The sequence below is a fragment of the Miniopterus natalensis genome, chromosome 7, assembly GCF_054644295.1.
Source record: "Miniopterus natalensis isolate mMinNat1 chromosome 7, mMinNat1.hap1, whole genome shotgun sequence".
Lineage (NCBI taxonomy): Eukaryota > Metazoa > Chordata > Mammalia > Chiroptera > Miniopteridae > Miniopterus > Miniopterus natalensis.
This window is the reverse complement of record NC_142087.1, coordinates 77,648,743-77,673,426: the sequence shown is the minus strand read 5'-3', so window position 1 is coordinate 77,673,426 and position 24,684 is coordinate 77,648,743.

Below are 24,684 nucleotides of genomic sequence, written 5' to 3'. Positions count from 1 at the left end.
AGCCCAGCCCCACCCCATGAGCCCAGATGTCTTCCATTTGCCCCCAGACCTGCATTCTGCTCTTCAGCACCTTATGGGGCGCAGTAAGGACACCTGTAAGGACGACCTGCCTGTGAGACTCCAGGGCTCCCCTTGTCCCTGGCTGGCTTCAGCCAATGGGGTTCCCAGCAGAGGGTCAGAGGGAGAGGGGCAGCGACTGGAGGGAGGGGGACAGTTCCCCTGACTTCCTCCCTGGGCATGACCTCAGGCTGGCTGTGAGCCTTAACCAAAGGTCCTTGCTCCTTTCCAGGGGGTGCCCCCTACTTGACTGTCTCCTCAGTTCTGTTGTGAGCCCCTGTTCCCTTTGGCCTGGGGGAGGCAGCAGCCTTCTTGTTATTAGCCTGTGGCTCCTTGACTGTCTCTTGGATCTAATATTCACCTCTCCGAATAGTCTATTAAATAAACTCCTTCTAAGTCACTGTATTTTGGCTCAGCCGTCAGTTGCTTCATGGGGCCCTGATTTGCTACGACCAGTCATTGCCAAAGAAGAAATAGGATGTAGACCAATCATGGTTCACCCCCGTGGGGCCAGGGGACGTTTCTGAGTGGACGCCAGCCTGTGCCAGGAGCCGCAGGCCAAGGGAGGCAAGAATCCTTCCGAGCAGAAGCATCCGGCCAGAGTCCTTTCTGTCCATTCTTTGGGGTGTTTCTTTTCGCTCCTTAGAGGCGGAGCTGCAGGGTTCAGTCAGAGTCGGTGCTGGAGAAGTAAGAGGGGGCACAGCAAAGGGCAGGGGAGGAGGGGGAAGGGAGAGGGAAGACAAGGAAAGGAAGAAATTGTTCAGAATCCCCGGCACCCGGTGAAAACGCGGGTTCTGGTCCAGCACGGGTGGGTGGGAGGCTGCATTTTTAACTCCCTGCGTCGGGTCGAAACTGCCGGTCCTGGACGCACCAGGCGTCCCCTCTTTACTGATTCCCATTTTGAGTTAAAGCTGAGACCTGGCCCCTGGCCAGTTTGGCTCAGTTGTTAGAGCGTCAGCCTTCAGTCCGAAGGGTCCCGGGTTCGATTCCGGCCTTGGTTGCAGACTCCGCCCCAGTGGGACATGAGTAGGAGGTAACCAGTTGATGTGTCCTTCTCACGTCGCTGATTCTCTCTTTCTCCCTCCCTTCCACTCTCGGAAAAAGCAGTGGAAAAAATATCCTCAAGTGAGAATTAAAAATAAACAAACAAAAAAGAGACCCGGCTGCTGCCTTGCTCAGCACAGAGGAGCCCCCACCCCAGGGCGGGGCAGTCGCCTGGAGGGCTCTGCAAACGCCCAGTGCTGCCTCCCACCCAGGGTCTCCGATTCAGCCCTGCTGGGATGGGGCGGAAAATCCTGCATTTCTGAATCCCTCCGGTATCATTAGCGCTAACTAGCAGGACATTTCCTGATATTTCTATAGAAATAAGTGACAAAGAGAGCCTTCGTTTATTCCAGATGCTAATAATTCCCGGTGTCCATTAAAAAAGAAAAGACGATTGTTTCACAAAACCCAGGGCCTGAGCCGTGCGGGCCTGACCGTCTGAAATGCAATGCAGCCCCACCACCTGCTGGCTGTCTCGGGGAGCGCAAATATTGGCAAACACAATGTGCGCTAGACACTAACCACCAGCCTCCTGGCCTTTCTTTCTTTAAGGAATAAATATGATTCGTGTAGGTAAGAAATCAGTCCCCCGATTCTCACCTACGTGGCACCTGGCACATAGAAATAAAAGCAATAGCGACTATTTGCTGCCCTTTGCAATGAGCCAGGCGTCTGCGTGTCAGCAAATTCTGTGGATGAACTCCACTGCTCCGGGGCTTCCTATGGGAAACTGAGGTGCGGGGACTCTAAGAAGCTTGCTTGAAGTCACACAGCAAAAAATGGGGAAGACAGAAATCAAGTCAGGTAGTCTGCCTCCAGCGTTCCTGCTGCCCCACCTCAAAAAACAGCTGGAGAAAAGTGCCAAATAAATACAGGGTGCCCCCCCCCAAAATGTATAAACCCTTGAACAGCTGATAGCGCAATTTTGAAAATGAACTGTATCTTAATAAACAAACACTGGCTTTGTAATTTTTCAAACTATGTGTATACATTTTGGGGGGACACCCTATACGTTTTGGATTAACTCGTCCCTCCCAGGACTTTAGCACTGAAATATGCTTTAGATATGAAATTTTCCATCCCCTTTATTTTATAAAAAGAAGACACAGAAAGGTGAAGTGACTTGCCTATGGTCACACAGCAGCTCAGCAAGGTCACTTGGCATCCTTTGGCCACACAGCACTTTCAGCAGCGCTCACTGAGGGTAAGATGCCAGACCTCCAGGACCGAGTTGTATTTGGGGAAAATGGCTCTAGAAATAATAACTTAACTCATTGAAAATATATATAATCAGGACCTACCACATTCTCTCTTCTGCCATTTAAAAATTATTTCCCAGTCACTCAGACAAGCTATTACCATTTCTGACATGTACTACCTAGATTATTACTGACTCGATACTTTTCCCATAACCTATTCATTTTGTTTTTATTTGCCCTTGTCCTAAGTAATCATACCTGTCAGTTGTGCATAAAATCACTTGCTGAATTTACTGTTAGATTCATTCATTGGAAATACCCAGAATTCACTCAGGTAATGACTAAAAGCCTCCTGCTCCCCCGCCAGGGACAACCCATGATGTTTTGGGGAGAAGGGATTGGGTCTTCAGCAGCCTGGGACCTGCATTCTTCTCTTGGCGATGACATCTGTAGGTCGTGTGATGGGGGTATGGTTATAACTTCACTGAACCCCGGTTTTGTCATCTGAAAAATGGGGTTAATATCATTTCTTATCTGATATGGTAATCTTTGGGATTAAAGGAGATAATCCACATCAGAATTCGACAATCAACGCCAATATTATAATGAGCTATAATAATTGTTCTTATGAGGTATGACCTGCATCTTTTTAAAATATTTTTTATTGATCTCAGAGAGAGGAAGGGGGAGGGAGAGAGGGAAACATCAATAATGAGGATCATCAATTGGCTGCCTCCTGCAATCCCCCTACTGGGGATCAAGCCCGAAACCCGGGCACGTGCCCTGACCGGGAACTGAACCATGACCTCCAGGTTCATGAGGAGGTGCTCAACCACTGAGCCACACAGGCCGGGCGACATTGTGTCCTGTTCTAATGAAGAACTGTGAATTTCAAGGCCAGTCCTCAATTTTGCACTTTACCGTTTCCTTTGGGGATGTAGACCTTTCTTTGGAAGATGGCACTGTGTTACCCATGTAACAGCTGGACACACAGAGAGGCTTGTGTCACTACGAACAGTTACCATATCATCCAGCAACCCTCTTCCGGGCGTCCACCTGAAAATTTTGAAAACATTTATTCATAAAGATCTATGCACCCCTGTGTTCACTGCAGCATCGCTCACGGCGGCCAAGACACGCAGACAACCTAAGGGCCTTCAAGGAATGACAGGATACAGAAGACCTGGGACAAACACGTGGTGGAACACTACTCGGCCGTCAGAAATAATGAAATGCTGCCCTTTGTGACAACACGGATGGGCCTTGAGAACATCATGCTGCACAAAATAAGTCAGATGGGGAAAGTCAAGAGCCACATGGTTTCACTCATATGTGGGACATAAAACTGAAAGCAACAAACAAGACAAAAAAACCAAAGACCTCATAGACAGACAAATAATATGTACAAGCAGAAGCACACAGCATGTCATTAAAGCAAGCACGGGTGTAGCACAGTGATCTTTACGGCACTGAGGTGACCAGAGAGAAAGGGGGGGCAGGCAGAGAGGGTAAAGGGGTCGAATGTGTGGGGATGGAAGGAGACTTGACTTTGGGTGGGGAGTGCACAGTGCGATATACAGATGTGCTATGGACTTGGACACTTGAAACCTGTCATCTTGTTAACCAATGTCACCCCAATAAATTTCATAAAATTTTTAAAAAGTCACCATGATTTCCCTAAAGTCCTTGCACAACTCAATAGGAATATGGGCATTTTCAAGTCTTGAAATCGGTAGGTGGTTTTCATTATTTATTTTCTAAATCTGTGGGTTTGGGAGTTTATGCTGTGAAGAGGGCGCACAGTTTTCCCATGTCAGGAAGCAAGCAAACCGTGAATTCTTCATGCTGCTCCCTAAGAAGGGAGCGAGCTCTGCCCCGGGGAGGGGGGACGGGGAGGGCGAGCGGGGAGGGTCTCCTCTAGATTCACAAAGGACAGTTCTCTTGCTCCAAAAATAAATCGCTCCTATGGAGAAACCACTTTGAATTCACAAATTCTTCACCCAATCCAGAGAAGAAAACTCAACCGACCGCCTGCTTTGAGCTTTGTATGCCGTGATATGAAAACAAGTCCGTTTCTAATTTAGAGGCGCGTTCAAACGACTGTACAGCAACGGAAAAGCCGGAGTTATGAAAGCGACTCAGGGTCAAGCCACAAAGCCCTCTCGGTGGGGTGCCTTCCAGGGAAGGTTGAAAGAAAGTGCGTGTTTCCAGACAACTGGGGAAAGCACACGCCGCGGTTTCCCCCCAGGCGCTCACGCAGCCGAGGGCCGCCCCTCGGGGGAGCCAGCCGGGCAAGGGAAACGGTGCCGCTGCGACGGGAAGATGCTCCGCTGTGGCCGGCACACGCTTGCTTTAATGACCTCCCTGGTTATGGATGCCGCAGCAAGCTAGCAAAACTGACCTCAGGCCCCAACAAAATAGACGTGAGCCTGACACGCGTCCCCGCCGTAGGGATGCTCACCCTGGATGCACATTGGGATGATCTGAGTAGCCTCACAATAATGCCCTATGCCTGGGCCCAGGCCGCGAGGGCGGCTCCGAGGGGCCCATGTGCAGCTGGGCTGAGAAGCACAGAGCTGGCGGGCAGCTCTCCAGCACCAAGCAAGCGGGCTCTCCTGCCCTCGGGAGGTGTCCTGTGAGGACAGCGTGGCATTGCGGTGAGTGCTCGGGTACCAGCAGAGTCCTGGGTCTGGCTCCGGTCTGACTGATCGGCTGGGTTTCTTCAGGCCTCTTCTCTAACCTGCCTCAACCTCTCTGAGCTTCGATTCTGAGAAGGGAGGGTAAGAGCCACCTACTGGTGATTAATAAAAACAATACTGTGGCTCACAAGGACTGTTTTTTGCATGGACCAGAATACAGTAGACAGAGTAGAGTAGAATGTAATTGAAACAGAAAGTCTCGTATAAATAAGTATAAGCATTTTTCCAGGCGTGTGTGTGTGTGTGTGTGCCCGCGTGGGCGCCCGCGGGCATGTTTCTATGAGCAGGCTCCTGATGGAAAATGTTTGTCTTACCTGTAGGTGACCATCAGAAAGATTTAAAAGACTCTGTTGTGGCCTATGGGGTCTTTGTAAGGATGAAATGAGATAATGCTGTGGCACATGTCACCTGTGAAGTCCTAGGTAGGTTAGGTCGATTTTTAGATGGACAGACAGACTGCTGGGTTGACAGGCAGGAGGCAACCTCAAGCACAGTGTGTCTAACTCGTGTACAGACAGAGAGACTGATGGAAGTGTGGCCACTTAGCTGTGGTGCTCTTAGCGGTGCCATTGGAGGGTCTTTGCTCCTGAGAGAGTGTGGTTTCCAAAGGGACTTAACCCTCGATGAATTCCCTAACGTAATGCATGAATATTCCCTGCACCACATTCAGATTCAAGAAATGTCACATCAAGTTTCAAAAGTCTGGGAAATATGCTCTTACCCACAAATTCAAGGTTTCTTGGTCCCTTTGCATCCCTGGTGATACTCTTCAGAAACTTTCCAGATCATTCCACAAACATTTATTGCCACTTAGAATGTCCCAGAGGATGCTGGGCAATGAGGGGACCAAGATGCCTGCAATGTGGCCCCAACCCTCATGGAGCTCACTGTCTGCTGGAAAGGTGGTTGGTGATGGAAAGAGAAAAATCTCAAATATTCACAAGACAAGTGAGCAGACAGGGGGACCCTCTGACTCTAAACCTTCTCCGTTCCCCCTGGGTACAAAGCAGAGATGCTCAGGAATGCGGGGCATGTCTCATCCTTGGGAATGTTCAAAGACCAATGAAGAAATTTTTCCAGGTTTCCTCAAGATACAAGAGGGAAAGGGAGCCCCGGCCAGGTGGCTCAGTTGGCTGGAGCATCGTCCCGTACACCAAAAGGTTGAAGGTTCGAGTCCCGGTCAGAAAACATACCAGGGTTTCAGGTTTGATCCCCGGTGGGGGCATGAACGAAAGGCAACCGAATAATGTTTCTCTCTCACATCAATGTTTCTCTCTCTCTCCTTCTCTCCCTCTCTCTCAAATCAATAAAAACATATCCTCAGGTGAAGATTAAAAACAATAAAAATAAAAGAGAAAAGGGGAATGAGAAGTCCTTGGATGAAAGAAAAGGGATGTTGAAGATTCTAGAAAGTTACCAAGGCTTTAGCAAGTGACCTCAGAGCAGAAGCTTCTGCCCTTCTTGAAAAATCCCCCCAGGGCCAGAATGTGAAAAGCCTGACCGTTAGCTTGAATTGGGGACGGGAGAAATACGGGACTAAGGACCATAAATTAAAAATAGATCCTTCTAGATTCTTGTGTTTTCCCCCCATCATTCACTGTTACCTTGTTCACAGCTAATCTGACAGCAATTGGTTTTTAAAAGTGGGCTTTACTGAAGTTTTCCCCCAAAGGCATTTAGCTAAATGTTTACCGAAGTAACAACTCTCTTTATTTTGATCTTTATAGTTTACAAAATTATTTATTATTTTTTTAATGATTATTAACAGGTACTACTGGCATAAATGAGTATGGGGACAAATACAACCTGAGTGCTGGTGAGCACACAATTCACAGGGCGCCCAGACCTTGCAATAACCACCCCCACGTGCGGCCAGCTGCAGGGCACCTGTGCGCTCTCCAGGCTGTGCGTGTACAGGTGGAAGAATCGCCTGTAGACAGAGAGAACGGAGGGAAAGTTCACCCAGACGTGAAAAATAAGATCTGGTTTACTTTAGTCCATACCCGTCCTCTGGGCTTCACAGCACGCTTCCCTGAGAACGGTGCGGCACTTCTCGGATGGGAACGCAGCCTGATATTCTTGTTTTAGAAGATTTGCTCAAGGTTAACTGGCACCTTGAGTTTCTAGCTCAGCAATCAATCAATAATACAAGTGGTGTCTCAGGACCAGCTTCTCCAATGCCTTCCAAGCCAGGCAGCTCCTTAGCTGGCCCCTCCTGGGGCAGCCCCACCCCCTCTATTGCTCACCCCTTTCCGCCTGCGCTCTGCCCCCAAGGCCAGTCTGGATGGACCGAGCCCACGCACAGTGGGCTTCCAGTTGGGTGTGGCCAATGGGGATGCCAGGCAGGAAGTTAGAGGAAGGGAGGAGAGCGAGGTGACCTCAGGCGGGCCGTGTCCTTCTACGGAAAGTCACTCACTGTTCATCTTCCAGCAACAAGCTTTGTCCCAGGAGCTCTCTTCCTCTGGGTCCGCTGCGGCTGCCCTTGGGCTTTCGCGCTGTCCTGTCTCCACCCACACCTGGTAATCAGCCCTGCAGGCATGAATCTTCCTTCAGGTGTCCTCATTGCCTGTGCCATCCGTCTCCTTTTGACCCTGACTGGTACTCCACTGGACGGCTGCCTGGGATTCTGGTCACTGTCCTATGATTCCATAGTCACAGGGGGAGAAGAGCAGCGGGAAGGTCCAGTTACAAAATACAGCATTTCTCTTTGGGAAACAAAGAGGCGTCAAGGCGCGGGTTGTTGGGAAGCCCTGGCACGCCCGCTCTGGCACAGCTGCCCTGGCTTTCCGACGAGGCGGCACCCTCTTATGGAAGTTTACTCTCTGCAACTTGGACAAGAAAAATGTGACTCCCAGGAAATGGGCAGCAATAAATGAGTCATCGCAGGTGCCCTGACAGGGAGAGACAACCGTGGGCCCTGGTTTGCAAAAAGCCTCTTCTCCCACTTCTTTGGGAGAGTTCAGGTAGTTGGGAATGTGCTAAATCACAAGTAGCAAAACTTACTAGTTGCAAATGTAATCACTGCAAACCTTGTTCAGCGCTGGGTGCCAGGCCCCGTGGTGGTGCTTCCTGCCCTGGCTCACCTGGCCTTCGCCGAAGCCCTAACGGCGCCTTCTGTCCTTCACGTTCACGGCTGGGGGTCTGAGGCTGAAGGGAGTGAAAAGAGTCACTCAGCGAATGGCACAGACGGTGTTCAAACCCAGACCTATCTAATTTCTCTTCTGCCAAGGGCATGGCCACAGGTGAGCAAAATGCAGGCTGGGTTCAATGCTGGCTTTGTCACTTGAGTGCTTGGGTCACCTTGGGCAGGTCACCAAGACCCAAAATTCACATTTATAAAATAAGACTAATATTACCTGTGGCTCAGGACTGTTGTCAGGGTTAATTGAGGTCCCCTCTGTCCTTACAGAGATCCCTGTCACATGGTGGCTGCTGGAAGGTGTGCAGGCGTTTGGAAATGCGAGGGCATGGAGATTCTCTCTGCTTTTACACATCTGACTTTGTAAGTCTTTATTTTGGCCAATTCAGGGCTTACGCTGAGGAATAATAGTAACATCGAACAAAGCAATCATCGTTTATTTTATGCCAGCATTGTGCCAGGAGTGCTGTGTGCGCTTCTCATTCCAGCCCCGCACAGCCCTGCAAGAGAGAGGCTATCAGTACGCTCATTACAGCAGTGACTAAACTGAATACCAGAGAGAGTAAGTAACCTGCCCAAGGCTGCACAGCTAGAGCCCAAATCTGCCTAGCTCCTGCACCCTTGCTCCTAACCATTGCCCTATATCACATACCTATTTTTATTGCATTTAACAAACATTTCTATGCTTACTCTATGCCAGGAACTGTTCTGCGCACTTCAAATATTAACTTACTCAATCCTCATAAAAATGTCATGAGGTAGCTACTATTATCCTCACTTTTACAAGTGGAGAAAACCAAAGCCCAGAGAAGTTAAGTAACTTGCCTAAGATCACATAGCCTTTCCAATTCCAAATCCAGTTTTTCTTAAATTTACAGATGAAACCAACGCCGGACACCATAGTGTTTGGGGGAGTGACAGGTTTGAGTTGCCCACAGACCTACTGATATGTACTATCATGTATAAAATCGCGTCACCATACAACAGCTGGCAGTGGGCGATGGCCTCAGCAGGAATGCCAAAAGGTGCGAAAAGCAAGCCCTGTGCTGCTTTAACCTCAGACGTCCGAGAGAACCTCCACCCCATTTGTTTGTAGGCAAAATAACTCTGGATTAAATGTCTACCAACAGGCAGCCCTGGGCCAGGAGACATGAGCTGGAGAAGAGCCCAGTGTCTTGTTCGACAGGGAGACCATGGATATGCTCAGCTGAACACTAAAGGTTAATTGCTCTGAGTAATATTGTGGCACTTCATCCTGGTGCCAAATGAGCTAAGACAATATTGACCAAGATTCAGCCAACATCAGAATGCAAACATACATGGAAACCCACGTCCTTAGGCAGAGAGAGTCCAAGCAGGAATCCGAGTATCAGGGAGATCAACCGAGGGCGAGGCAGCCCCCTCAGAACCTAAACTCTGGGGCCTTCGATGCCAGCACTGTGCTGCTAGCTTTGTATGCGCAGGGCCTCCGCATGTGTGGCTCCCTGTGCGAGACCCTGCTGGACCCCGGCTTTCACCTGACTAATGCCACTTTTTTATTCATCTCTCATGTGCACGGTGTTTCTTCTGGGAAGCCTTTTTCCCACCCTACACTGAGATCAGACACCTCCCCAAGCCGCATATGCCCCTTTGTTGACTGCTGTTAGAACATTTTTTCCCAGTTTATACACATGTCTTTCTCTCTGTTAGTCTATGGCCTAGCACTTAGTACAGTGCCTGGTATATAAGTGTTTGATAAACGCTGGAAGGAAAAAATGATGCGTGGACAAGTGAATGAATAGATGGATGGATGGCTGCATGCATGCATGGATGGGTGAGTGGATGGACGGAGGACTGCATGGATGGGCACAGGGATAGATGATAGATAGATAGATAGATAGATAGATAGATAGATAGATGATAGATAGATAGATAGATAGATAGATAGATAGATAGATAGATGATAGATAGATAGATAGATAGATAGATAGATAGATAGATAGATAGATAGATATAGATGGATAAATGGATGGATGGACGGGTGGATGAGTGGGTGGGTGAGTGTATGGATGGATGGATAGATGGATGGATGGATGGATGGATGGATGGATGGATGGATGGATGGATGGATGCATAGGTGGATGAGTGGATGGATGCATAGGTGGATGAGTGGATGGATGAATGGTACTTGGATGGAGTGATAGGTAGGTGGGTGAATGGACGGTTGAGTGGATGGATAGATGTCTCTATCAGGCAGCTGATGTAGGGGTGACAGGAGTTGTCATTTTCTGGATTCAAAGAAATTATTTCTTCTTCCACTACAGTTGGTCCATAAAATTCTGTAAATCCATCCCCAGAAAGAAAGCTCAAGCCACACTCTCCCTTTGTCAGAGCATCAATAGTCTTATCTTGAACTATTAATCATTTATTAATTGGGTTGAAAATATCTATATGACTCCTTGGGTTACTACGACCTACCAGCCACCATGTCAACCTGCTGCTGACTGAACAATCACTGCACTGTGCTGTCCTTCTTGAGTCCTGACAGGACCCTTTGAGGATGAGAGAGAGAGGGGCAAATAGCATGTCAGTATTGTTGTGAACATAGTAGGGCCTCTCTGACTCCCTGAAAGGTCCAGGGCGTCCCAGGGTTCCTGGACCACACTGAGAACCCCTGCCTGCAACTGTGCACAAGACAGTATGTGGCTCAAGGCGGTGGGGGGAGGTTGAAGAGGGTACAGGGGGCTAAATGGTGACGGAAGGAGACTTGACTTGGGGTGGTGAACACGCAATACAATACGCAGGTGACGTATTATAGAACTGTACACCTGAAACATATACAATTTTATTAACCAGTGTCACTCCAATAAATTCAATAAAAAGTAAAAAAGTGTGTGGCTCTGAGAGCTGGAGTGATGGAACCACTTTTTCATTTTGTGTGTGTTTGGATAACCTTTTGAATTGTTTATTACACTTTTTGCCATGTGCATGTCAATGTAGGAAATCAACTTTCCTCTGGCCACTGGAATGGTTTGGGTCCATGAGAAGCAGCCTCTGAGGTGGAGATTTGTCTGCAGGGAGTTTATCAGGTGTGGTCTTGTAAACCACCCCTCTGAAGAAGGGACAGAAGCAGGACTGGGGGAAGGAGAAGGTGGACACTGTGATGTAGTCTCAACCAGGGCCTCGGTCCATCGGACAGGGAGCTCGGAGCTGGGTCACACTCCTGAGCTGTTCCCAAGAAGCAAAGTGACCAGGTCTTCCTATCTCTGTCCCCACCAGTCATCGCACACTGACTGCCCAGGGAGGGGCCCTGATCTGGGAGATGGCAAGTCCCGGGGAGAGAGAGAGCCATCCACAGCCTCCCCTTCCAGAAGCAGGGCACTGAGCCCTCAGGGCTGGAGGGGTGATGGGGGCCGGGCCGAGGCCCCCACTGCAGCCAGGGTTAGTCACGCCAGGCCCGGGATTAGAAACCCCGTCTCTCTGCTCGACTCTGGGCCTCTGGGAGGGACCCCCTGCACACGGCTTCATCTCGCCAGGCTCTATTCATCAAGAGTGTGGGTGACAGTCAAACTCTGCCCAGTCCGGCCCCGGCCACAATCCCAGCCTTATTCTCTGGTGTGAGCAGTGACAGTAATAACTGGAGTCACCATGCCCTGCGTTCCCGCTGGGTGCCTGGCGATCCCAGAGCCTGCCGTGCCCTCCTGTGCCTCCTTCCCCCCTGGGATGTCCGTGCCCCATCCTCGAAGCCTCACGTCCTCGCTCTGCAGCTTGTAGAAGCCGCGTGTGCCTCTCACCCCCCCTTCTGCCCCAGCAGTTCTCTAGCCAGGCAATTTTGCCCCAGAGGCGTCATTTGGCAATGTCCATGGACATTCGGGGTTGTAGCACTGGGGGAGGGAGGTGCTACTGGTGTCCAGTGAGCCAGAGATGTTGCCAAACGCTCCACGGTACACAGGACAGTCACACCTCAGAGAATGGCCCGCCCCAAATGTCAACACGGCCAACACTGTAAACCCTCCTCGATCCCGCCCAACACAGGTGGCGTCTCCCTTTGCAGAGTAACAACAAACAGGACCTGCCCTCCGCTGTTTGCTAAATATTTTATACACATCAGGCATCGGGCCCAATGGGGCCGTGTAGACGCTGAGTCCTGAGACTTTAAGGGAGGTGCCCACGACCCCATAGCTACTCTGGCAGCACCAGGGTCCAAACGTAAGGAAGGCTCGTAGCGCATTGTGCTCAACACACCACAAGCCCGAACCCAAACTGGGGTCTGACGCCAGGGCCCTGCTCTCAACCCCTCTGCTCACCACCGGCCCCTCATAGAGGCCGGCAAATGGCATGAAGCGATGGGCGCTGGGGTCTGGGATCAGGGGAGGCCGCCGGGGGGGCCGCTGCAGGAGAGAGCAGCGTATCCCCAGGGATGTGGACTGAGTGTGTCACCCCGGCTCGTGCTTGGTCGTCTCACGCTCACACGAGTTGGAGGGGCAGATGTCTCGCTGCACCCAGTGTAGTTCCCAAAATAGCGCTTCAGTGAAAAATGTGACTCAGAGAATCAGAGCTTTCACACCGGTGAGCACAGTCAAGCAATCGACATTCAATGAAGCTGGCATGTGGCTCTTGGATTACGTGTGGGTTTTGTTACTGTGTGTTCTGGCCTTTGAATTACATATATTTGTGTTTTTTGGTTTATTTATGCAGGCATGTACATATTATATTTTTATGTATGCATACTGAAAAGTTTGTTAAGAGCAGATCCTGGAGTCAGATGGTATTGTTGAAACCCCAATCCTTCCCTTTGGTGGCTGTCATTTTATTAATCATACCATGTGCCAGGCACTGTGCTAAGTATTTTCTGTGAATTATCTCATTTAATTCCCACAGAAACTCCATGACTTGGGTGCTGCCAATATCCCCATTTTACAGATGATAAAACTGAAGCACATTTGAAAGGGCAAGTCACCTGCCGAGGTCACACAGCGACCCAGCTGCAGCAGCCAAGTTTCCTTTCCAGGCTGCGTGACTCGAGTCTGGGTTCCCAACCACAGCTGGGCCCGGGGGTTAGCCTTGAGAGACTGACCCAAGTCAGTCCTTGGTCTGATTTGGGGCAAGATATTTGTCTTCCCTGAGCCTGTTTCCTTCTCACCCAAATAGATGCTTCTTATGTCACAGGGTTATACGGAGCACATGATCATGTGCAAGAGAGGGACCTGAAAAATGCGAAGCGATGGGTGCACATAGCGTGACAAAGGTCCATACTAGATTCCCTGAAGCAGGATGGGCTGCATGAGTGGGAGGCCTGAGTGCGGGACAGAGGGTCTGTGAGGCTGGCGGGGGTTTGAGGGGGGCCTGGAAAAGGGTCTGGAGAGACCTGAGATTTCCAGTGACTCTTTTTGGCACAGCAACCGACTCCAGTCCAGATTCCAGGAAAGCGAATTGATAACAGGAGCTGACAACTCCGTGAGTTTGTCAATATTTGAAGAGGGGTGGGGACCGTAAACCAGGTGAGGAGATGTGATGGTGGCCACCACCTCAAGCACGTTTGGCAGAGAGAAGCCCCATTCCTGTGAGCTGCGGGTGGGCCCTGGGCGGCCCGTTCCTCCTCGGCGCTCGCCAACGCCCGCAGCCAGGGCTCTGAGCCAGGCGTCACGCTCCGCAGTCACCATTTCGAGATTTTTTTTCATAGTTTTATCCGTGAACCTGTGTTGTGGAAGTGAAATCTCGTGGGACCACCTATTAGAACATCCAAATGCAGGACACTGACAATTCCCAGCGCTGGCACGGAGGGGGCGCAGCAGGAAGCCCGGTGGCTGCTGGTGGGAACGCAGGAGGCACGGCCACTGCGGAGGGCAGCTGGCGGTTCCTTACAAAACTGAGCACTCTGACAGGTGACCCAGCAACCACGCTCCTTGACATGTACCCAGAGGGGCTGAAAACTTATGTCCACAGGGATATTTATAGCAACTTTGCTCATAATTGCCAAAACTTAAAAGTAGCCAAGACGCCCTTCAGTAGGAGAAGGGACCAATAAACTGGTCCATCCAGACAATGGAATATTATTCAGTGATACAAATAAATGAGCCTTCGGGCCCTGAAAAGACGTGGAGAAACCTTGAATGCACATCTGTGAAGGTGAAAGAAGCCCGTCTGAAAAGGCTCCATGCTGTATGATCCCAGCTATTGGACCTTCTGGAAAAGGGAAAACTATGGAGACATTGAAAAGACTGGTGGGCGGTTACCAGAGGGCAGGGGAGTGGGGAGAAGGGAAACGGGTAAAGGGGCCAGCCCTAGGCACAGGGAGGCATGCGCATGGGCAGGGGAGACGGTGCCACACACAGGCCCGGTGCTGCCCCCTCATTCACATAGGCGTCCCTGACGCCCGCAGGCAGAGGGCCCGGGGCCACCCTCTGAGCAAGCCAGGCAGAGGGCCCGGGGGCCACCCTCTGAGCAAGGCAGGCAGAGGGCCCGGGGCCACCCTCTGAGCAAGCCAGACAGAGGGCCCGGGGGCCACCCTCTGAGCAAGGCAGGCAGAGGGCCCGGGGCCACCCTCTGAGCAAGCCAGGCAGAGGGAGGGTAAGGCCCCTGTGTCCGTCGGGCTGAGTTTGTAAGGGCCCTGGCAGCCCTGAGAAGCCACACCTTCCATTGAAATCAGAAACTCTCAAATACAGAAAGAAGGCCATGCTTTCTAAGAAACGTGAGCAACCAAAGAACCGCATCACGTCCTTTCCTACTCGGGTTCCTGCCCTGTGACAGCCCCCGCCCTGCAAACGTGACACAGAAGGAAGAGGGGCGACCCGTGGCCTCCTTTCCTTTCAGCCCTTCCTGGCGCACCCCACCCGTGAGCTGCGGGGGGAGAGCGCCGCGGGAAGCGCGTCAGAGATGAAATGAACCCGGGAAGCTTTGCGCAGCGCTCACTCTGTAGTGAGAACGAAGCGCGGGTCGTGTGAGTGCGGGGTCTGCGCGGGGTCAGGGCGGTTAAAGTCAGCCACACAGTGTACCCGGGAGAGACAAAATTCATGCTCATGCCCTGGCCGGGGCTCAGTGGGTTGGAGCACTGTCCCATACATGAAAAGGTCGTGGGTGCGATTCCCGGTCAGGGCACTTGCCCAGGTTTACCCAGGGTGAGGGTTCAATCCCGATATGGGAAACAATGGATATGTCTCCCTCTCTCTAAAATATATATATATATATAGGTTAATCCTCACCTGAGGATATTTTTTCCATTGTTTTTCAGAGAGTGGAAAGGAGGGGGGAAGGGGGTAGGGAGAGAGGAACACTGATGTGAGAGAGACACATTGACTGGTTGCCTCCCACAGGCCCCCTGACCGGAGGAGGGGAGCAAATCCACAGCCCAGGTAGCTGCCCTTGGCCGGGAACGGAACCTGGGACCCTTCAGTGTGCAGCCTGATGCCCTAACCACTGAGGCTCACCAGACAGGGCAATATTTTAAGAGGAATGACAAGTAGAGAGAGAGATACCGTAGAAGAAAGGAAAAAGCTTTATACATATTTTAGTGCCTCCAGCAGTGTTTTTCCCTGCAATTTTTTTTTTTACTTTTTTTTTTTTTTTTTGCGCAGGGTCCTGTAAATCCTGTCGCCAGCCCTACCTCTCCCGCTTCTACTAGTTATCACTTGGTGAGAGCCTACAATTCACCAGACACACTGCTCTGTGCCCTACCTGACAATGTTCCTTCATGGCCCAAGTCCCTCAGATCCCTCAACCCCATAGTCTTCTATAAAATGGATGCGAAAATCCCAATTACAGTGTGAGCGCAACTGAGAGGGTCGGATGCAAAATGCTATGCAGAGAGTAAAATGCCATCCGCATGGCGGTTGTTGTCCCAAATGACTCAGAGTAGGCCAGTCTGATCAGGAATGGCAGCCTGAGCACCTACTCCACGGTAGGGCGCCGGCCATCCTGGCTTGCAGGGTGCTGGGAGGCAGGAATACAAAAATAAGCACAAAATAAGCACAAATGTTCTCAAGGCCAAGGGAGGCCGATAGAGGTTTGGGGAGGTAAGGCTGCTGTCAGTTAGAGTCACAACCTGAGCCCAGGGGCAGAGCCCACGCCCCTGCCCCGGCCCCGGCCCCTGCAGGCCAGGCTGCCTCTGTGCTCGTGTCCGCACAGTATGTGTGCATGGCGGCTGCTTAATAATTGGGTTGATCACATTCCAGACGTCAAGGGACAGCACTGAGCCAGAAGCAGGTTCACAGCCCTCATTATGGGGCATCAGATTGTAAATTCAGTGTTTATTTAAATACTGTTTTTGTCCCGTAAGTGTTGCATTCTGAAAGGGGCCTTCTCTGGCTCTCCCTGTTTCTCTCTCTTAGCAGCCTTGGCTTTTATTTCATAAGGAGAGTCACACTGTGCGGTTCTATGTTTACTTGTAGGACTCTGTGTTAGATTACAATGAGCCAAAGAGGGTGGGGATAGGGCCTCTGTGCCTCACCTCTCTAAACCAGGTTCTACTTGTAACCAGGTACTCAACAGGTATTCACGATGGATGCTTAGATGAGCATATTAAAAAGTCACAGTAATTACTAGTTTGCATTTCTACTAAATGTTTTCTCAAGAGCACTGAATAGTATAATTTACCATGTTTCCCTTTTTGCACTGGCTGCTAGGGAGCTCAAAGCCATATCTTCATAACAAGTCTGTAAATCAACATGCGCATTTTTAATGATCCTGGTACCGTGACGTACCCACTCTTGTTCTGCTATCTCCTTTTGCCAATTTTAATTTATGCTCACACTATATTGCATATGTCCTTGTGAGACACATGAAAAAAATACCTTTGCTGGAATGAAATAAATTAAACGGCCCATCCTGACTTCCCAATGCCATGCTCTGCCTCCAGAGCAGCGTGCCACCCGCAGGTGGCCTGCTTCCCAGTGCCCAAAGCCCTTTGGGAGTGGCGTTTCCGTGAGCAGGAGCAGCACAGCGGGTGAGCCGCTATTTCCTTCCTATTAGGTGGCCTGGTGAGGCGGTGGTGGAGTGGTGTTCTGCAATAAATGAAGGCGAAAGGCAGACAGAACGGCAAAACCCTACCGAACGTGTTTTCCCTGCTCTGCCCATGACTCATGGTTACTGGGGAAGAGAGTTAGGCTCCAGGTCAACCTGAGCTGCTGCGGTGGGTGAAGGGCACCGGGCAGGATGCTTGGAGTGCCAGGGAGGCATTAGAGCGAGAGAAATCTGCTGGTTGGTTTTTATTGGAGAGACAAGGGGAGCCAGCAAGAGAAGCTGCTGCCATAGGGCCGTCGGGGGACAGGACAGCCCCACCCAGCCCGTGTTTGCCCTGCCTGTGTGCTCAGCCGGCAGCTCCAAATGAGGAAGCAAAGGGCAGGGAGCCGGGCTCAGTTGACAGCTGGTCCTGGGCTGCACCAGCCGGAGACAAGGCACCCGGCACCCGAGCAGCTCCAAGTGACACCAGGGGACTGAAGGCTCCCTCCAGGGACTCAACAGGTAACCCCTTTCAGATCCTTTCAGCACGGAGCAAGGGTTTGTTGTGTGTGGCAGGTGGTGACCTACAGAAGCAGAAGCACCCCAGCTCTGCCAGCGACTCGCTGCGTGGCCTTGGGTGTCTGTGAGCCTCCGTGTCACTGTCTGTGTGATGGCCCCAAAGGCAGCCTTCCTGAGAGGTTCTCTAGGATGCAGTGGGCAGCAGGTGCAAAGCAACAGAAACAGCTCCTGTTTGCGTGCAACCACGGAAGGTCATTTTAAGTGTAAAACTCGGGGGAAATCAGCAGGGGGACGGGTAAGGTAACCGATCTGGGGACCTCGGTCAGGACTAGAATGTCCAAGGTAAAGCTGACTTGGAGGGCACCTGGGGCATTGTCTGAGACAGGGAGGGGGCAGGGAGAAGAAACCCTTGAGCGTCTGTGATCCTGGCTCTTTCCACAGATTGTCTTACTTAGCACTCAAGATGCAAACCCCACCTGCACGACTCCAGAAACCTGTGTCACCCCTGCTTTGAAGAGTCGTGGTGATTAGAGGGCAGGTGTCCTCGAGGGTCAAGCTCCTGATCTGTAAAATGGGCATAGTAATAGTGCCGAGATCCAAGTGAAGGTGGTGAGCCCCGAGAGGACCAGGGCACGTGATCACCTATGCATGTGATCAATGTCAGCTGTGACTTTTGTCGTTGCTACAGTCATCTCCATTTTACAGTTAGGAAGATGAGGCTGGGGGCAGGGGGAGGAACACCTTCGGGGTGTCACAGAAAGGAGGTCGGGGAACTGGGATCCAGTCAAGGCCGGGACTTGAGTGACATGAATGAGCACTTACCTGGGGTGAAGACTTTAAGAGATACCAAAAAAACTCAATCATCAAAATAAATTATATTTTAAGGCAATATTTAAAATTTTTAAACTAATGCCAAGAGATCCATGATGAACAAAATAACATGTTAAGTACCGACAGGATCAGTAACAACGTTCATTTTGGTTTTTAAAAGTTGTGTTAAAATACATTGTTCACCTTGATGTCTGAGTTTTCTGGCTCCTCCTTAAATTCCTCACTCACTCCAGCTGGTTTCTGATGGCAGGAGATGCGTAGGGAGATGATGGGAAGGCCTGGGGAGGCTGGGGGACCCCAGCCCCGGCAGGCTCATCTGTCCTGCTCAGTGTGAAGCTGTTGACCTTCACCTTGTCTCTGGCCTCTGCCCAGAGCTGGGCCAGAAGCAGTTAAGGGTTTGAGAGCCTGAGTCACACGGAAACAGGTCCCACCCTAACTCTGCCTCTTCACCACTTTCTGATATGGGGACTGTTTCTCCATTTAAATCACCAAATGTGAACTGAGGGCTTGTCACGTGCAAGCAGGACAAGGGAGGTGCCTGCCCTCACGCAGTTCACAGTCTGGGGGTGAGGGGATTGCATCACGCCTCGGTTTCTTTACCTCTATAGTGGGGGAGTGACGAGCTGCTGTAAGGAAAACGCAGACGATGGGAGTAATGTGTGGGCCCCAGGGCCAGGACTAGGGTGCTGCACGCCAGGCACCCGGGGCTGTGCCGATTCCGTGCCTGCCCGGCCTGAGAGGGCACTTGTTTGCACTTTGCGCTGGGGGCCTCTCGCCTCCCCCTGAGCCTGGCCCTGCCTGGCTCTCAGTAAGTAAGCCATCAGCTACTGTTACCTGCTACCCTTAGCTTAAAGATGTTTGGGCAACACCGAGAACAAGACAGTGAGCTTTAAGTCTTCTGGGAACATCAACTATTTATACAACTATAATCAAGTAAGACATCAGTTACCAAGCCTCCTGAAAACACCCAGCTCCATTTTGCTGGAGGTACCCCTTCCCCTGGGCCCACATGGTCCCATAGCAGGACGCAGGGCTGGGGGTGCCCGGAGGAACCCGGGGTCAGTCCTCGTGCGCCCCCTTGTGGAGGAGGCAGGCGGTAGCACTGCACCCGGCAGCATTGGGCTGGGGAACCAGGGGGGATGCAAGACCCCGGAACACGGAAGAGCAGGACTGTTCTCTTTACCCCACACTGACCTTGCCTTTGGAGATGGGGGGCAGAGGGCTTGTTCTGCTGGGTGTGCCAGCCTGGCCATGTTGGCACTCCCCTCACGGGGGTGGGCTCACAGTTTGCCTACATGCCACTGCATGGATCAAAGGTGTTTCTGTTTACTCGGTGACTAATTGTGTCACCAGTCCACCCTTCGAGGACCTCCCATTCCATGTGACAATTTTCGCTGTTGCAGCTGCAGGTGGCTCTTTCTCTGGGGCAGCTGGGCTGGGGCTGGTGTTTGATTGGTTCCCAGGAGGTGGGTTTACTGTTAACCTGTATCTAAAAGGAGGTGACACAAACACCAATTGTTGGTGTAAAAGAGCCACTGTCACCTTCACAGGAGACCGAGGAGGTTAGGTCCCTGATGGTCTCTTCACTCCTCACCTAATGGACCAGAGCAGAGGCTTCTGCCCACACCTGGTACAAGCCAGGGTCTGAGCCCAGGAGGAGGGTTTGCTGTTTCACCACCATGGACAGGGTCTCTAACCAGCTCTGCAGCAACGTAGGTCCCTGGGGGGACATGGGCCATAGTGTGAGAAGAAAAATCACTAAGCCCAGCCCCTGGAGCAGGTCCCTCAACCTCGGCACTAGTGACATTTGGGGCCAGATCATCCTCTGCTTTGGGGTCGTCTTGTGCATTGTGGGATATTCAGCAGCATCTCTCGTCTCTACCCACTAGGTGCCAGTAGCCACCCCCCACTCTGAGTTGTGATGACCAAAAATGTCTCCAGACATTTCTAAATGCCCCCTGGGAGGGGGGAAATTGGCCTGAAATTGGCCCCAGTTTGAGAAACACTGCTTATGAATTACTGTGAGTCAGAAACAGAGAGCAGCATATTTCTAAGGAGAACATTTTAATATAATAATATAGTATATGTAGAGAGAGATGTTCAATATATCTACAAATATCTCACGAACACTTGTCAGGTACTCACATGTGCCAGAAACGTGCCCACCTCATTTAACCTTCCCTGCAACACTGTGATATATAGGCCTGTTGGCTTAGTGCCACAACCTCTCGGTGCCTCAGTTTCTCACCAGAAAATTGAGCAAGTAAGAGCATCTAACCCAGAGGGTGCTTGCAAGGGCCAGGGAAGTCAATACCTGCATATCAGAAGTGCACGGCTCCCAGAAAACACTCAGTGGCATTTAATATTGTCACCATCATGAACACTGTCATTTTCTGCAAGAAAAATGCATTTGGAGGGCTCAGTGCCTTGCTGGAAGCCTCATAATCGTGAGATTGACGGAGGCCCCGTCTCATTCCACAGCCTTTTCTTGGAGCAGGAGAGAGTGCTCCCCGCACAGGTGGCCCTTCTGCTGTCCTCCCCTCGGGCACCCACGCCCTCCTCACTTCTCACAGCCAGCGGGAAGGCGAGGCTGCCAGGCTGCAAGGGCGCCCTGCACACAGGTTCTCAGGGAAGGAAAGCTGCAGACCCAGGTGTGTCTCTGTTTGCAGGCTGACACAGCCGAGGGCCCACAAAGGAGTGTCCTGAAAGGGCTGGGAAATTTTTCAGATGCCCAGGCTGGCAGTGATTGGTCCCCAAGGGCCCTGCCAGGGTCTGGGAATCCCCTGCCTTGTTCTGTGTGTCAAGGATGCCGCACCCAAGTGGTCCCCACCCAGGGGACACTCGCTCTCCCTGAAATACCAAAAACAGCAGCTCTCTGCCTTGGCTGTCATGGAAATCACCTAGAGATCTTGAAACTGTTCTGATGCCCCGGCCCCAGCCCTAGGAGGCTGCTGGAATCGACCTGGCTGGGGCCTGAGCATGGAGACTTGAATGTCCACCGGTGATTCTAGAGTGTGGCACAGTTCGAGGACTGGCCTCAGGGACACAGACAGAAAGTGGAGAAATAAAGGACTTTCTGATCTGAATGATCCCCCCACACCCAGCAAAATATTTACCCCACACTCTCAACACACCGGGCCCTCAAACATGAGTCCAATTTCAGAAACAAACCCCTCTGCCATATGGCCACTTGTGTTTAATGTCAGCTACGATCATCAGAACAAAACAACGGACACTGGCGGCTCATGAGAAAAGGGCATCTTGGCATTACCTTGGAGCTCTGTCCTGTTCCAAATGGAAGCTAGCTCTTCCCGATGAGAACATTTATTTGGCTGAAAACCTCTATCTGATTTATCGTCTGATTTGTTGGAAACTGGTGAAAACATCACGGGAATTATTCCCTGAGCCTCCTTTGAGCCTCAGTTTTGCCAGCTGTTAAATGAGGCTAAAAAGAGTCCTTGCCTCACAGAGTCCTCGAGCGGCCAGTAGGGTGGTCAGCCCCCCCGGTCTGCTCAGGACTTTCCTCCCAGGACGGCCCATCACCATATTTTCCATACGTGCCTGGTCATGAGACTCACCGATGTATTTGCTAAAACTACAGCTCTGGGGCCCCAGACTGACTTTTCAGTGAGAATCAAAAGTGCTGGCAGGTTCCTCAGTTGACTCTTACTATCAGGCAACTTTGGGGGACACTGACTGAAAATATCAATAGCAATGCCGATGATCCTAACCATGGCTAACGCTTACGTGGACGTTACCGTGTGCCAGGCCCCGTCCGGAGCACCTTGCATAGGTTAATTAGTTTAATTCTCACAACAACCTCTTAAAGCGGTTGCTGTCATTACCCCCGGTGTACAGATTAGGAAACTGAGGCCCAGCGAGGCTCAGTAACTGGCCCAGGGCCACGTCCTCAGTATGCAGCCAGCAGGGATTCCAGACTCGGGGCCCATTTGCAGAGCCCACGTCCCTACCCGACACGCCACACTGCTCTCTACCCGGAGCCACCAGGCAGGGCTGGCCCGCACGTCAGGTGCCACTGTCATCATGGTTTTATTGGCTGTACTATCTTTTGGGCATTAAAAGACTTGCCATTCCGTTGCCAACTTTTAATTGCTGCACTTTTAACGGACGTTTTCATTGTGAAGGTTTCACTGGAAAGCCTTTTGTTTGCCCTCACCAGGCGTTTGGACCTCGCCCTGTCGCCGAATATATTCATTTCTGCTGATCCTGACACCGGCCAACAGGTGGCGGTAACCCTTCGCTTTAGTCCCGTTTAAATCCTGCTCTTCACAGAATTTGAAGGGCAGGAGCGATTTCACTTCACATGTTATGACCTTTGTCGGAAAGCAGTTGTTACCTGAATCCAGGTCGTCACTCACAAAGACGTCCACATGGCCTCTCTTCCTTTCAGGCCACTTGGCCCTGAAATCCAGAGAGGCTACTGAAAATGTGCAATGACAGGACTGTGTAACCCCAGCTCTGTGGGTGACAAGGTTTCTCTCCTGCCCTCACACGCATCACAATCCTCCCAGCCCGGAGATTTTTCATAACCTCAGACCCCAATTTGGACTGAATTTAAATTGAATAATAGGAGGTTTAAATGTTCATAAACCCATTGGTAAGTCATTTTTAATTGTGTAAAAAGCGGCATTTAGACAGAGACACAGTCCAGTGTGTGTAATATTCGTGCATGTAGCCTTGGTCAAGACAGGTAACCTATGAACCTCAGTTTTCCCATCTGTGAAATTGGAATGATGATGCCATTGTCTTGTTGGTTTGCTGTAAGGAGTGAATGCGTTTACTGCGAGTAATGCTCTTAGGACAGTTTCTCCTGCACACCATAAGCATTCACCAAAATTGTTGCTGCTGTTGTTGCTACTATTTTATTAATATGGTTGTTAGAGCTGTTATTGTCACTATTTTTATACACAGTGGGTTTAAATCCTGGTCAGTCTTACTATGGGAAACATAATTATGATGAGTTGCAATCCATGATCCTTCTGATTTCCCCCCCTCAACCACTTATAAATGTAAAACCCATGCTTAGCTCACTGGCTGGACCAAAACTGGCCCCAGGCTGGCTTTCTCCCGCGGCTGCCATTTGCTGACCCTGGTCTTGAGGGCTCAATATTACATTCATAATGTCCATTTACAGGTGAAGTGATGGTCTATTGTGAGTATGCACATCGTGGGTTTTACAAATAGAAAATACTGCCAAATACCTAGTGTCCTGTATGTTTTAGCACTGCTCGGCTTGATTACGTGGTGTGATTAGAAAACATGTAAAATCCTGATTCTGTTATCTACCGAATTCCCCCTAGAGACCAGGAGGTGGGACCTATGACCCTTTGCTCCCTCTGTAATTTCTGATTACTCGCCGTGTCGATTACCAGGGCATAAAAACTCACCCCACCGGTGAGAGGCCCATGGGAACCCTTGGAGGTACCTGGCTGCTTTCAGCCAGAAATCAAAAGTCCTGGCTTTTATTCTGAGAGCCACAGAGCAGATGAGCCAGCAGCCAGGTGTTTGGAGATGGGCCTACATCCGAATCGTTTGCATGAAATAGAAATGTTAGGGAGCGAGGCAGCAGATTTCGGAGAAGCTGGAAGAGCCCCACTTCTGCAACCAGAGGGACTCTGGGTCAGATCCTCACTTGGCCACTTGCTGGGTCCGTGTCTGGGTGAGTTTGGAGACTCGATTCCCTCCTCTCCAAGGGCAGGTGTAACATGTGGAGCATCCCAGCCGTTAGGGGCACAGCAGCCTGTTTGCATCTCGCCTCTGCCATGGCTACCTGGGCGACCTTCAGAAAGTAATGGAACCTCCTGTGACTCAGCTTCCTTGCATCTAGAGCGAGATGACGGTGACACCTGTCTCACAGGTGCTGTGGGGCCAAATGAGAAGCTGCAGGAAACACATTTGGAAGATGGAGCGCGAAGGAGAACATGCTAAATACGTGTTGACTTGTTAGAATGGTAACAAGGCTCTCAGAGGCTTAGGGATGACCATGTGGGCTTTTCTCGCCCAGTGCATGCGGGCGAGGGTGGCTACCAATGATGTGTCCCTCCCTTCGACCATGAGTAATAACTAGCGCCTGAGAAACACAAATGCGGCACTGAGAACCGGGGCTACCCCGTGGGAAAGACGCACAGCCCTGCCCTCCTGGTGTTTACAGTTCATTGGAGAAGGGAGACAGAAGTTAAACATCCAGCTTCCCCCTCCAAGTCGGGGTCAATCGTCACTTTATGCCAGAGCCGCCCTTTCCCTCCTGTCCTCTACCATG